This window comes from Coturnix japonica, chromosome 4 (assembly GCF_054131305.1).
Source record: "Coturnix japonica strain WE chromosome 4, WE-NBRP24, whole genome shotgun sequence".
Taxonomy (NCBI): Eukaryota; Metazoa; Chordata; class Aves; order Galliformes; family Phasianidae; genus Coturnix; species Coturnix japonica.
This window is the reverse complement of record NC_140666.1, coordinates 61,063,595-61,075,602: the sequence shown is the minus strand read 5'-3', so window position 1 is coordinate 61,075,602 and position 12,008 is coordinate 61,063,595. Positions and strand designations below refer to the sequence as shown.

General features: G+C 36.7%; 1 protein-coding gene across 7 annotated transcripts in view; it reads right to left on the bottom strand.

The window, feature by feature from the left end:
• Nucleotides 1-12,008, bottom strand: part of BMPR1B (bone morphogenetic protein receptor type 1B) — a 231,485-nt gene that overhangs the window by 96,133 nt on the left and 123,344 nt on the right. Inside the window, exon 4 of one of the 7 annotated variants that reach the window (XM_015862014.2) lies at nt 8,257-8,338. The exons of the other annotated variants lie outside the window; for them this stretch is intronic. The gene's annotated coding sequence lies outside the window, so the exon portion shown is untranslated. The remainder of the gene's footprint in view (nt 1-8,256; nt 8,339-12,008) is intronic. 7 annotated transcript variants of the gene reach the window in all.

Below are 12,008 nucleotides of genomic sequence, written 5' to 3'. Positions count from 1 at the left end.
GAACATGAGCAAGTGTATAATTAAGTAGCTGCTGTAGTAATCTAAACAGAAAAGAATAATTTCAAAATTGTTTGCTCTGTCAACATTTTCCAATACTCCCATAAATAACAATCACAACAGAATATCTTCAAACAGGTTGTGCAATTAAATTTAAATTAATCACACAATTGATGCTGCATAATAGATAATTCTGTTTCAGTACCTATCACCAGAACTGCTCAAACACAAAACGAATATCCAAATACTTTAACAAAAGCAGAATGAAACACAACAGATTTTAAAAGTAAGTCTGCTGCAATTCCAAACCATTTTTCCCCAAATCAGTGCTGAATCTCTCTCTACTCAGTGGCTTTCATTGCATTGTTTCTGGATCAGAAAGCAAAGCGTGAAGCTGCACCATACAAAGTTTGTCACTCTTCACACACTGAAGTAGTGAACTGAGAGCAGGATGTGCTGGCACTTGGTGCAGCATGCTCCGAAGGGAAGCACCAAACTGGCAGGAGCTGGAGTGCCAGAACACTGGCACCAGGCAGCTTGGTGGGGCCTCACATACCTGTGGGGTGTGAAAAGGCCACTGGCACTCATCAGCAGCCATCAGGATTGAGTTCATCTTATCAAATGGGCCTTTGAGTGTATTGTGAAGTAATTTACCAACCGAAAAAATCATAACGATTTTCCACTTCATTTACTTCAACAGTAGCTACGTAATGTCAATAGTTTTAAACATTTAATTAGACACACCACGTGTTTTATGCTCCACTAATTACATAAAATTGTGCTCAATAATTTTCTTCCCATTGAAACAAACCTTCAGCAGCTGTTAAAACACTAATTGGGCAAATGCCTCCACGCAACGCATTTGACTGGGAGCCAAGTGCGTTTCTCCTGAACGGTGAGCAGGGTTTTTTCCAATATCCGCGATGGAACAGTAAACGCGTGTCAATCTGTTAGCCAAGGGTGAACTCAAAACATTTACTTTGGCTGTCACCTTTAAAAACTAACATAATATATAAAATGCAACAGTTCAGAAAGATGTTTAATTACACTGGGCTCTTAATTTTCCCTGCTTCCATTTTTACCTCCAAAGAGCTGCTAAATTTGACACAGAGCTTGTCATTTACAATCTCATATGAAATCAACACATTTTATTACATTGGGGCTGCTTTGCAAATGTTATCGCAGTATCGCAAATGGAACTGCATGCTCAGTCACATTGCTGAGCCTGGGGAGGATGGGGGCCTTTGTACTGCGAAATATTTCATTTCTGTAATATTTAAAAAGCTTGGCCATAAACAAATATTTGAGCCTCAGCAATCTGTGCATACAGCTGCAAGGGATGTAAAAGCTTATTTCAGTCTTCGATGAAAAGATGACTTCAAGAACTATTTTTGCTTTAGAAATTCTTACAAAAAGACACAAATTTCTAACATCAACAAGTCTGGGGTGATCCAATCACAATCTGAATTGAATCAGCTCCTCTAAATCACTCAAATGGCCTCACATGGAGCTTTTACCCTTGGATGTAACTCCATTAAAATTAGGTTCTCTTAATTAGTAACTAAGTCTGTACAGCTGCAGGCTTAATCCTGGCACTCCTATGAAGATGGAGGCCAAGCAGAAGGAACTGAACAGCCAACAACAGCCAATTGTCAGAAACATTTTCCGACCTTGGCAGGCTCCAGGCCCACCTACAGCTCTCTGAAATCAGGAGCTTGGTACCAATCATATCAAGATGATGATATCCACATCAGGATATGGGAGAAGAATTCCCAAAAGAAGAAACTGCCCACATTGACTTGCCTCAGAGACTCACAGGAGCATTTGTCTTTACATACGTAGTTTGGGATGACCTAGATGACTGCATGTAACTGTTCAAAAGTTCAAAAGAAAATAGATTTTCTATCTTTGACATAGTTTGACAAATTTCTAAACATCATCATCTGTGTATGAATGTTGCTTTTAAAGCACATGTAGTACACCAGAATGGCTGACATAGTACATACATTAGATCTCTTATATTTTAAGTTTATATTAACTCTTGTTGAAATTTGTTAACTATATATATATATATCAATATATATATATATATATAAAAATTATTTTTCAATCATTTCCATAGCTTGGTAATCCAATCTACAAAATACTTCAAAAATATATTGCATATGCAGGCTTATTTATTTTATATACTCCCTATTTTCCATATTAAAAAAAAAAAAGTCATTAATTATTGTTCTCAAAATAATTCTAGATTTACCTTAAATGCCATTTATAAACCAGCACTACAGTACTCGCTAAAACAATACTTTGGTGTGCAATCCCTTGTTTGTGAAGAAAATGAATCATACATCTTTCCACTGAAATAGAAAGCTTGCCAACAGCTGTGGGAATCTTTCCAAAACAGTTCTGGAAAATTAAGGGGCACATGGTCTTTCTTTCCTTTCCCATTGTCATTACCATCTACACAGGTGTACTGTGGAATATTATTTCTTAATTTGCATCTTTGAAGTTAGTTACATTGCTAGAAAAAACACATATCCATTCCATCACTGAAAACCATCGGAACAGTTCTGCTTTAATGAATTTATATAGTTCCTATTGATCTCACTGAGTCTATACAGAGAAAACATTTTCTGTTTAAAAAAAAAAAAAAAAAGTAATAATAATAACAAAAAACACTGAACAAATTTAGCATCTGCATCTAAATTCAGACAGATTTTCTGCCCTTTTAAACACTGAAAACCCTGCCAGTGCAACAATATACAAGAGTTGAACTTGATGATCCTTGCAGATCCCTTCCAACTCTGGACATTCTATGATTCTGTGATTCACAAGAAAACATCTCCTGGGTAAAGGAGATCATTCACTCTGCGCACTGGATGAGAGAGTAGGCTAAAAAAGAAAAAGCAACTTCCTTGTAGGCTTTCTGCTCTCCATTACACTGCTAAACATCTCCAGATACAAACAACTCCAGGCATAGATTAGAAAATCCAGGTCCACAAAACTCACAGGACTAGTATCATCCTTTGCCTGGTACTTGGAAGTTCCCAATTTAGCCCACTTCTTAGGCCATTTTCACAGACAGGGAGATGCTCTTATGAAGTATACAAAGGAAGGTACAACTCTTCGTCTAACACATAAGAGTGAAAATCCCTTTTGAATAAATTACACTAATGGAAAACACATGCACAAATCGAAACCTTAATACATAAAACTGTGGACAAAATTTCAAGCGCTTCTCCTACACTAAAGGTCTACCGCATTTTACTAGTAATTAAGACCTCATTTAATCTTCCCATTAAACTCTTAGTGCCAAAACAGAGTTCCCATTCCAATCTCTTCATAAATGAAAATAGCAAATTTACCATTTTGTTGTCCAACTTGCATCTCCATTTAACTCTAGCAGGCTGATCTCAGAAAACATCATCTGAGAAGCTGATTAGGGCCCAAAAGCCATTAATGTAAGACAAACAGTTAATAGCAGACTTCACTGTGCTGTTAGAGATGATGTTTTCAGTCCTCTATTCACAAAGATGTCAGTCTTATACTCCAATTAGAAAGCATGTCCATATGTATGTAGCTAGTACATGACCCATAATTTCCATATATCTGTAAATCATCTTTCCTGTATGATCTCTTAGAGCATCTTTTGCTTGTGTCTTCTGAGTGGACTTGATTAAAATAATGTAGAGATGTTATACAGTAATGCTGTGTTTCTCTAACGAGAATAAATTTAAAAAAAAAAAACACAAAAAAAACCTTAAGATATGACTTATTCTATAATCATCACTAGAGAAAAGTTACACATTGAAAGTAAAGCTCTTTTTTCTAGGGTTTTTTGTGTGCACATACAGCAGTGAAAATTCACTAATAGAAGTGCGCTTCCACTGTTCCACTTTCAGTTACCTGCTTCGACCATGAGATGGAATTAGATTACTTCCCAAGAACTCTTCCAATCTGAACAACCCAATCATACCCTCAAAACCTTAAGGACTACCTCAGACAGCAGTAACCTCAGTATCTTCATGTGCAGCTGATTTCCTAAATCTTCTGTCTTAATACAAGAGAACATCACATCTACCCCCTGCAGCCTGTGTAACTCAATGACTTTCTTATAATGTACAGTGTGCAACAGAACTCAGAGGCCACAAGGTCATTGTCTCTTTCCAGTTTCGTCCTGTTTGCTGTATTTACTTAAAGAAAATTTCCTTTATCAACTACAGCCATGTTCTTAGAAATGTGTTTGTTTCAATAAAAGTGACTCACTATTTTATGGAAGTCTAAGGCCAATGACCCAAATCTTATAAATCAAAAATATTACTTTCTCACAGAATCCTAACTATGTTGCTTTTTTCTCAGTAGCAGAGAAAGCATCTTATTATAAACACTTACATTTTTGCCTACACTAAAAATTCTGTATTAAAAATATAGTAAATGAGTGACAGATGTTTGAAACAGTGGACCTACAATGAAGTATTAAATATTTCTGGCACAGTGAGTCCTTTGGTACAGTTTAGTCTGTTTTTGCAATTGGCATGTTTTCACAGCTGTAAAAGCACCAGAAATTACTGTCTTTGCTCCAATATTAATATAGAAATCAATGAAAAAACACAGCAGACAGTTGAACAGATTAGACTATTGTTCATACATAGTATTAATAAAATCATTTGCTTTTATTAGTTAATATTAAAATCAAATGTTTTAAAGTTGTTGGATAAGTGTCACTTTGAATATTGTGTGGATTGTATATGTAAATTGTCACTTTCTATCAAAACAAAGTTGCAAGCCTTGTTAAGAAATCAAACCTGCTACTTAATTTTATGCTCAGTAAGAAAGTCTGAACAACAGCAGCATAGAGAGAATGGACAACTTTGTGTGATATACTTTCAAGCTTAAGCTAAGTATACAGCGTTGAGGTGAAAGCCCTTTCTCACAATTACTGGTAAATGTCTTAGGGCTACGTGAGCACAAAGTTGAGATAATATGTGAAAGCACATACTGAGGCACAGTAATTCTGATATTGATACATGCTATGCATAAATAAGAAGGGCAAAGGCATAAAATATACAATAAATAATAATAGTAAAATCTGAAGACCCTGATCCAGTAACTACTGGGTTGATTTCAGCAGCATTATAATCACATCAGGACCTGCTCACCATTGCACAACTGATGTTAATCTTTGGCTCCCACAGGAGGAAATGAGGAGTACACACAAATAGCACTTCATTTTTGATCTCCAGTTATGTTAAAGATCTAATTTATGCATCCCAGCCCAATGACACAGAGCTCCAAAATCAAATAGTACTAGTTCATGCTACCAGCCAAATTTCAGCCCAGACTTTGCCTCATTTACTTGAGTACCATATAAGCAAGCTGTGGCCATTGTAATCTTCATGAAGCAATGCCTACTTAAGTCAGCAGCCAGCCTGAAACTATAATAGTGATTGCTATGTGATGTCAGAAGTTTGATTCTTTTTTAGCGAGTCCCACTTCCAATATCAACGAGGAACATTAATTCCTGTGACGTGACATGAAATTCTTTTACTTACTCAAATCAATATGGAGAGGAAACAAAAATCTGCATCTGCTGTTACACAAAGTGTGGAGGATTAGCTTAAGCCTTTGAAGTAACTGGAGAAAGAAAATGGACTAATTCAAAGTATAGGTATCAATTTATGTTGAAGTTCACAATGGGATACTGGAGAAAGACAAAACTTTATTAAAGCCTCCTAAGTCTGAAAACACTGTTTTAAAAGCTGGGACAAGTGGGGGAGAGGAGAAGTGAAAGGGTAGAACAGAGGCAAGAACTCTGCATGCTGAGACTGACCAAGAGGCAAAATTCTAAAATCTACAGTAACAGAAACAAAATCCCACAAGGCTTAAGGTTGAGCAGCACAACTCATATTCAGTAATTGAATTCCCTGGACTAGAGATTGATTTTTTTTCCAGAAGAAATGTGTGTGGAACAAATTTTTCTGTTCTCCTTGCTACACAGAGTGCTGCAATTTGTAGCCAGCATTTAACAGGACTATATTTTACCCAAATAGCACATAATAATAATAATAATCATCATCATCATCATCATCATCAAAGAGCTTCAAGCACACAAAAATAAACCTGAAAATGTTAGCGATCCCTGTGAATCATGATGTTCAGCCTCTAGAAAGTAAACTGCTGCCTGCCTTAAGTAAATCCTGGAGGAAAATTGTGAACCTAAAGACCTATGCTTGGTGGGATTCAAAATAAATACAGATGTGTCACTTAGGGACATGTCTTAGTGATGAGACTCCATAGGTGTTATCGATGGTCAGACTTTCCAATCTTGAAGGTTTTCCCTGACACAGATGACTCTAGTTAACCTCATGACATACCCAACTACTGACTTGAAAGGTTGCCCTTTGCAGTGCTGGCAGTCAGTCAACAAAGTGAGAACAGCTTGCAGTGGCAGCAAATTGCAAGCACTGATGCTTACAGCCACACCCATGTCTTAGGAAGCATTGCTATCGCAGTGGGAACATCTCACATGGAACCCCACGAACTTCACTGGTCTGCCTTCAAGGGATGCAGTGGCACAAAGTGGCTAGGATGCCATGGAGGCCAGCACAGCCCATCATGTAAGGAAACAAACATTATGAATTAGAGAGAAAAAATGCTCAGGGACTAAAAAACCTGGGATGGTAGAGAAAAAGGGGGAGTAAAAACAATCTCTGAGTAGAAAAACAGAATAAATTTATTGAATAAATTATTTACTGGAATTATTCACTTAGCTTCAATTACAATCTACCCACTCTATTCCTTGTCTACGTTAAATTATAATAAATTCTTCTATTATAACTTGGCATCATGCCTGCTGATTTACCATAGCTTATTTATTCTGAAAACAAAAGTCTGATGCTGTGTAGATTTAGATGTGCACACCTGGACATCTACATAAGACAGTTTATTTTTGAGAAACTCATTCCCTTTTCCAAATTATGGAGCACATAATATTTAAATTGCTACCAGATATTCTGAATAACATAAAAGTAGGCCCAAGATATCAGAATAATCTTAAAACAAAAATATCCCGCTGCTTTCCTGAAGAGTTTGGCATATATCCGTTACTGAATTCACAAACACAGTTCTGAGAATATATACTCTCCATCCTTTAGGTCTCTTTGCTGAAAAGATGTTTTATGATTCTTCTGAATGAAAATTATGTTATTCTCCTTTACCAGATCATCTTTGATGATCATAAAGTACGGTAGTTAAAAATTAATCCAACTATGACTCAGAAAAAGGAAAAACACGAGGGTTGTTTTTATATGTTCTATATACATGTGTTTAATTTCCACAGAAATGCAAAATATATTTTTTTGTTAAGGATCGCAATCTGTGATAGGTTAAAACAAGCAGAGATTCAAAAGAAAACATCTACTTACATTGAGATAACAGTGAGGGAAGCATGCCATTAAACTAAAGGTTTTAAACTGGGAGAACAGTGCTCAATTCCCTCATCTCCATCCTACTGCAACCACTATTCTTATATACTAAACTTACACAGTATTTTTAATTGTTTATACACATTAATTTTTACATCTTTGTATCACAGAATTCTTTCAGTTGGAAGAGACCCTTAAATGTCATCTTGTTCAACTCTCCTTCAATGAACAGGAACATATACAGCTTAATCCAGCTGCTCAGATCCCCTTCCAGTGTGACCTTGAATGTTTCCAGGGATGGAGGATCTACCACCTCTCTTGGCAACCTGTGTCAGGGCTCATGATACTTTTTGTAAAAAAGACTTTTTTTGGTATCCAGTCTAAAACGTCTCCTCTTTTAGTTTGAAACTGTTTCCCCTTGTCCTGTAACAACAAAACCTGCTAAAGAGTCCATCCCCTTCTTTCTTATAGTCCCCCTTCAGATACTGAAAGGCCACTATCTGGTCTCCCAGAAGCCACCTTCTTCTCCAGGCTAAACAGCCACCTCTTTTTGCCTGTCCTTGTAGGAGAGGCGTTCCATCCCTACGATCATTTTTGTGGCCCTCCTCTTGACATGTTCCAGTAGGTCCATCTCTTTCCTGTACTGAGGACTCTACATCTGAATATAGTACTCCAGGTTAAGTCTCATCAGTGCAGAGGGACAGGATCACCTTCCTTGAACTGCTGACTACACATCTTTTGGAGCAGCCCAGGATATGCTGGGTTTTCTGGGCTGTGAGGGCACATTGCCAGCTCATGTCCAGCTTCCCGTCCTCCACTACCCCTTCCCCCATACCTTTTTCAGCAGGACTGTGCTCTACTCTTCCATATCCCAGCTTGTACTGATAGTATCTTCCTTGACTCCAGCACAGTTTGTACTGCATTTAGGAGGAGAAACCAAAACAAATAATGAAATAGTGAGCATTTTTAAAATTCTTCTATATTTTAACAGTCCCATATGAACCATCAACACTACAGAGCAATCCATAGCCAAGCCCTTATGGAGCAGAGGCTGCTGCCAGAGCAGTAGGAAGCAGGGCAAACTCCACTGGGAGCAGGGAGGGCAATTTGAAAGGTGCAAGTTAAGACAGCTAGTGGACATGCACTGAACAGGACAGATTTGTTCTCTTTCTGACGACAGATCAAGATGAATTTATCAGTGCAGAAAAACTCCACACATGTTCTTCTGTTTCTGCAACTCTGAAAAAACAAGATCATTGCTTCCCTGTTGTTTCACCACTGATGTCTACTACTACTAAAGGGTAAGCATATACTTCAGAACTGTAATTCACTTAGCTAGTTACCATAGCCAGTATTACATGTATATGCTTGATATATCTGTGCTCCTAGCCTACCAGAAAACAATTTATGGAATCTAATAAATTAAAAATGAATTGTCTTCAGAAACCACATATTTCACAAAAAAGATATACTCTTTGATCACAACCCACTGTGCTATTTTCTAATTAATTTTTATACAGAAGTTTGCTATGGCTCCATGAATAGATTTTATACACAAGACTAATCAGTGAATATTTTCTGCTGTGCCTTCGTCTTTTCACCTTCCAACCAAGTTAAATATTCACAGATTTCTAGTATTTATGGCATTGCTTTCAATCTATGTGCCATTCAGCTTATGGAAGCAAACACACATACTTCTCTTTAGCTTTCTTGATCCCAACAGACATATAATAGAAACAAATATATCTAGATAGCTTAAGGACACAATTCTGGACTAGGGGACCATGAAAATGAATTGCTCTCTAGCACTCAATTATTCTTTTGTCTAGTGGAAAACAGAAACAAAAACTGCAAAGCTACCAGAATTACTCAGCCACTATGTATCTCCTCCATGATATTCAGAGACAACAATATCAGATGGCTATATTCCTATGTGAAACAGCAGAACTACCAGCACAGAAGTACATTTCTGTCCTTGAGGAAATGAAGAAAGTATCTCATAAATTCCAATGAATTCCCAGTGAGAAAGAAAACAGCAAATTTAACCTCAGCATCAGGCATCACTGCACAAAACAAAATTCTTTTTGCATACCGTGTGGTCTAGAGACACCAGTTAAGCTCGCAGAGCATCGCTTTAAAAGAAGACCAGAAAAGTGTATCTCCAGAGCAATTTGAGTGCATAAAGATCCTGCCATGGGACAACTGCAGGTCAGCTTGGACATCTCTTCCAGCATTTCTCTGTGATTCTGTAATGACTTTTTTAAAAAATTTAAAATTTAGAATTCTTTGTTCTATGCAGAAACCACGTCCAGAAGCATTAGTACACTTTGATACTGGTTTCCTATAGACTGATGTTGCAATGAGAAAGGAATATACAGAAATTTAATGAAAGTATTGGTGTATGGAGTGGACTTTTTTTCTTTTCTTTTCTTTCTTTTTTTCTTTTTTTGTTTGTTTGGTTGTTTTTTTTTGTTTGGTTGGTTTTTTGTTTTTTTGTTGTTGGTTTTTTTTTGGCACATACAGACCATACAAGACCCTTTATGTTAAATGCTTAAAAATGAAAGTCAGTTCTATAATACAGACAGGAAGTTAATGCAATGTGAACCACATTGGAATAATGGGACACAGGTGGTTGGAATGGGTACAAAAAAGCACATAGATGGCCAGCCATGTACACCACAAATTGAAGCCTGCAGCTGATTATAACTTCAGCCTTCCAAAAGAAAGAATGGCCGTACACTATACAGTAAATTGCATTGATGTAAACATCTTGGTATCTTAACAGTAAGGAAAGGGTGGGGAAAGAGTACTTATAATTTACTTGTAACTAATGCAATCTCATCCATTCATGCTGACTGTACTTAATTAAGAAATATAGTGGTACAGGGCATTATATGCAAACATTTTAACTCTTGACCAGGATAAGACCTGTGCATAACAGGCGTGGTTCATTCCCCAAGCAGAGATGGAATTTACTTCAAATGTGAATGATACTGATTCAAATGTTGCAGGACAAAATTGTCAGTTGAGTATAATTAATAGAAAGCAGAACCACAGAATATCTGTTATTCAGTAAATAAGTCAGTAGTTCAAATACACTTAAAGTTTAGTAATGTAGTTTGTGTCTCTAAAATTCCTTCATTTACTAATCTGTTTATTGCTAGACAGAAGACTAATGTCCTTATAGAAAAGGATTATGTACAAAGCACATTTAAACTTGAACAAAACTTTCTCAGATGAAAACAAACATGTTGGAGTGGTGTTTCTTTAAAGTAGAGTATATGCAACTAAGAAATGGTAATGATCAGCCTCAGGGAAAGAAGAAAGTTCCCAAGCATCAGTGACATTGGATGTGTGAAATCAAAACCCTGAAAAAACACAGGCCGAATCATAAGCTTTGTAGCCACAGCTATGTCTATCAATTGCAGAAGATACAGTGACAACAGGTAATTCAAAGCCTATGTCCAGGGCTTTGTAGATTCGCATTTTATAAAGGCACCCATCAAAACGTGACATAAGGACAATATACTTATTTTAGCAGTCTTTGTCTCCTACAGAAAGACTTTATTGCAGCATCTTACTTTCTCTTACTTCAATGGCAATAAAGATCCAAAGTACGCATAGTTTGAGAGCTTTTTCTTTTCCACTGCTACAGTCATTTATCTGTGTATATTTCATTGTTTGTTGATTTTGTCTTTTTTTCTTCCTTTTTATATGAAAAACAAAGTCTTTGTGGTACATACTATAAAAATTAAAACAAACAAACAAATTTAGACAGAACTTTTAAGAAAGCAGTCAGAAATCTGTAAAACCATGAAGAATGCTGGCAAACAGAGAACTGAGCATCTTGGAAGTTAAAATTAAATGGAACCAAAAGTTACGGTTTTAAGATATTAATGGGGTAAGAACAAGAACCAGAGTCAATACCATCCAGCTGACCTATAATCTAAACACAGACATGTACAGCCCTATTTTTCTTTTTATTATAAAGCTAAAAATACAAAACATTGATACACTGTAGAACTGAAGAATTGAAAAAGAAATCCATAAGATGCATATGTAACACCTATGGAAGTTGCCAGTAACACTGACAATATATTTTCTAATAGTAAACAGCCTGAGAGAGCTGACTGACATTTACTGCAGTAAAAGAATACATCTAAAGTAAGTCCCATGTGAAAAAGGAATCAAAAACATCTGCTAAGGATGTAAACTGTTTCTTAGCTGACATCGGATGTGGGAAGCTTCCAGTGTATCAGCTCAGAGCTTGCCAGCAGGTGTTGCTGCAATTATTCACAACAAGTAGAGGTGATATTTCCCAAAGAATGGAGATGATAGGGCCAAGAAATATGGCAAGCGTGATACCATCAGTGACTGAAGTGTAAGTATTTCTCACAGATTCTCAGAGGATCTGAGTGGCAAAATATTTTAAAACAATCCGCTGGGGCCTAAAATTTTACCAGTGATACCCACATGAAGTAATATCCTCCTTCATGAAAGATGTTATTGAAATCTCTGAAACAACCTGATTTCTACCACACTGCTCTACTATGGAGCCACATCTCGCCTTGACAGAAAAGAAATGCA